This window comes from Anomaloglossus baeobatrachus, unplaced genomic scaffold (assembly GCF_048569485.1).
Source record: "Anomaloglossus baeobatrachus isolate aAnoBae1 unplaced genomic scaffold, aAnoBae1.hap1 Scaffold_2545, whole genome shotgun sequence".
NCBI lineage: Eukaryota > Metazoa > Chordata > Amphibia > Anura > Aromobatidae > Anomaloglossus > Anomaloglossus baeobatrachus.
In genome coordinates this window covers 16,285-20,081 of record NW_027442115.1, presented here as the reverse complement: position 1 = coordinate 20,081, position 3,797 = coordinate 16,285, and the positions used below count along the sequence as shown (strand labels likewise).

Genomic DNA, 3,797 nt, shown 5'->3' with positions numbered 1-3,797 from the left:
CAGACGGTGGTGACCTTCTGCAGGAGAGGCTGATTGGAGTGAACCGTACGGACCGGGGATGGGCGGTGGCCCGCCGGTACCAGATCGGGGAGTGAAGAGAAGCCAGCACCATCCGGCAGGGCCTACGGACCCCGACCAGGCTAGGAGTCGCCGTAAAACCGGTCAAATCCGTTAGCGACGGGAACCTCCAGGGTTTCCCAGCAGTCAAGACCCGATTGAAGGCAACAGCTCACACCGTAGAGGGAAGCACAGTCACCGCCAAGGCTACAGTTCCCAGGGCCAGAGCCTGCGGGCAAAAGGGGCTCCCTCAGCATCCATCCAAGCTGGGGAGCGGGTTACCGGTGGGAAGCCCGCTAGATTTTGGGGGAATAAAAGGGGTCCAACACCACATCCCCACAGGTGCACACCCACCCATCAAAGAGAGCTATAAGCCAATACCACCTTCACATTGCCAGTGTACCAAGGACATGTTGAGCAACATGAAGGCGGCTGGGGTTATCCGTGACAGTTGTAGCCTTTGGGCAGCTCTGTTGATCCTGTTAAAAAAGAAGGACGGCACCACTCCCCGTATTGAGGAATCGCTAGCTGCATTGAGAACTGCAAATTATTTTTCTACCCTTGATCTCACTAGTCACTATTGGCAAGTGTCCGTTGCTGAGGCAGACCGGGAGAAGACCGCCTTCGCCACCCCTATGGGTCTCTGCGAGTTCAAAAGCATGCCCTTCGAGCTGTGCAATGCGCCAGGAACCTTCCAGAGGCTGATGGAATGCTGCTTGGGACAAGATTTTAGGGTGTATAAAAAGGGAGATTAGATCCCGTGATCCCAACGTATTGTTACACCTCTATAAATCACTTGTAAGGCTACATCTGGAATATGGGAACCAGTTTTGGGCTCCACATTTTAAAAAGGACATTCAGAAGTTAGAGTCAGTTCAAAGGTGGGCAACTAGACTACTACAAGGAATGGAAGGCCTCCCATATGATGACAAGTTGAAAAAGTTATTAAGTGATTATTGGCTGCAATGGGGCTTTCTGGCTGGTGCCAGCCTCTCTTCTTAGCACACAGGAACCACAATCCCTACACCATGCTTCAATGGATTCTCTCATCCCAGCCCAGTAAAACTACATATTTTACACAGTCATAAGCAGCCAAAAGGGATCTATTCTATTCAATTGCAAATGATCTAGATAAGACTGAGAATAAGATACTGCACGGGACATAGCAGAGTTGGTCAAGTTGAGTGGAGATGAGTTTGCTATTTGGCACAGCTTTTTGCATCAATAAAGCAAGTAAAAGGTGTGAAAGATAAAAAAAAGGGTGAAAGTGTGAAAAGTGAATTGGCCAAATTGAGGTGCATATAAAGTTTTTGCTTTCTTTCAATTCACTAATGGGGCTCATTTGAATCAGGTGAATTGAGTTCTGCTTTTGGAAACTGGGTTAAGAAGGGGTGCACCGGTCCTGGAGGTACTGCAATACCAGGTCAATGCGTGGAGTGGACAGAGCAAGATTTTTTCCATCTCCTTGTTCTAAAAATCCATTTAATATATGGTCCCCAGAGAGGGGACGTATCAGATATTAAACTGATAAGAACAGATTTAATTTTTTTTTTTTTCTGTTTATCAGTAGGACTTCAAAATAACAAAGGTGATCGCCTCCCGTTGCCTGGGAACCGTCCAGGCACAAGAGGGCTATGTGTCACCAGAAGGCGCACACACTTCCTCAAGGCCGGCAGACGTGCAATCCCAGGCACCTTCCAGTACCGACCAAGGTAGCGTCCTCCGAAACTACACTTGATCTTAGCCAAAAGGCCGAGAAGCTATAACCCGAATTGGTTACGGCCTTGAGTGGCACCCTGGCCTATACCGGACACATCTTAGGGAGAGGGAGACAAACCCACACCTACAGAAGACATTTTGTCACCCAAGCCAACCCTTGAAAAGGCTGTTTTGCAGAGCAAAAACAAGAAGAATGGTGCTTTTTGCAGCCGCCGCCCACTGCAATGAATCTGAATAACTCCTCCTTTTGGACACAAGCACCTCCCCTCCCCCTTGCAGTCTTTCCAATTCATGATACAAAAAGACGGACGGACAGGACAGGACAGGACAGGCTGCCTGACTTTCCGTCACTGCCACCCTTTGCCATCCTTGCCCGTAGAAAGCCCTTTCATCATCCCCAAACCCTAATCTTTTCCCTTCCCTTCCCAGATGCGTCTCACTCCCTTTCATTAGGAAGTGAGCGCAGCCTTTTCTCCGTTCTGCACATGCGCGACGTTAAACACAAATGCGCAGGCGTGCGTTCCATTACCCTCACTGCATTCCACTCCCATACAGGAAGTGGGCGCAGCTATTACTACGGTCGCACATAAAAGAACCCACGGCCACCACTGCACATAGCTGACTCCACCACAGGACACCCACTTCTACACCAACGCAGGTAAGACAGGATCGGCACCTCTATGCTCCCGTTACAATCAGGCTCAGTCACCATGTGATAACGCTCTCAACTCTTTAGTTGCAGGCTCCCCTTGCTTCACCTCCACTGGCTGTGCTGCCATTTCCTCTCCCACCTGGAAGGTATACTTTATTCCACTATTTTCCTGTTTCTCTCTTCCCCCTTTTCCCATAACCTACTTTTATCTGCATTTGTGGGGTATCTATATGCTATTTACATCATAGTTTTATTCATTAATATGGAAGGGAAGAGTGCCCATGAGAGTGTTGAACTGCGGAGAGCAAGAGATTAAGCTGCTCCGATTTGCCACCATTGATAAGCTGTTCTCAGTAGATACACATGCTATCCAAACAGCAGCATCCACCATTGTTCAGCCCACCCATTCAGTGACAGCTCACCAAGTCAGCCAGATGAGTGGTGTAAGGAATTACACGTAGGCACTGACTCCACACCTTCACATCACAAGAAGGGGGTCTACAGGCTAGTGCAAGAATACGAGCAAGTCTTCAGCAAACATCCGCTAGACTTTTGAAGAATAAAAGGGGTCAAACACTACATCCCCACAAGTGCACACCCACCCATCAAAGAGAGATATAAGCCAAAACTACCTGCACATTACCAGTGTACCAAGGACATGTTGAGCAACATGAAGGAGGCTGGGGTTATCCGTGACAGTTGTAGCCTCTGGGCAGCTCCGTTGGTCCTGTTAAAGAAGAAGGACAGCACCACTCCCCTGTATTGAGGAATAGCTAGCTGCATTGAGAACTGCAAATTATTTTTCTACCCTTGATCTCACTAGTCGCTATTGGCAAGTGTCCGTTGCTGAGACAGACCGGGAGAAGACCGCCTTTGCCACCCCGATGGGTCTCTGCGAGTTCAAAAGCATGCCCTTCGAGCTGTGCAATTTGCCAGGAACCTTCCAGAGGCTGATGGAATGCTGCTTGGGACACCGAAACTTTGAAACGGTACTGCTATACCTTTATGATGTTATTGTTTATTCTAAAGCAAACAAGATTTTAGGGTGTATAAAAAGGGAGATTAGATCCGGTGAGCCCAACGTATTGTTACCCCTCTATAAATCACTTGTAAGGCCACATCTGGAATATGGGGTAAAGTCCTGAGCAGGTTGATAACCATTGGTTTGAGCATGGTAGGGTGTAGTGCGCATCTTCCTGCATCGGTAAAAGCTGCAGAAGTCCTTGAAGATTTCCGCTTCAAAGGCTGTGCCTTGATCTGTGAGGACTCTCTCTGAGTAGCCATGAGGTCTGCATAAGTGTGCTTGGAAGACCTTCGCTGCAGTATGGGCCATTAGATCTTTGACTTGTACCACAACCATAAATCTCGA

At 48.4% G+C, this 3,797-nt stretch overlaps 1 pseudogene; it reads right to left on the bottom strand.

Annotated features, from left to right (window-relative positions):
• Window positions 1-1,443: 1,443 nt before the first annotated feature.
• LOC142262956 (U2 spliceosomal RNA) lies at window positions 1,444-1,650 on the bottom strand (annotated as a pseudogene).
• Between the last annotated feature and the right edge of the window lie 2,147 nt (window positions 1,651-3,797).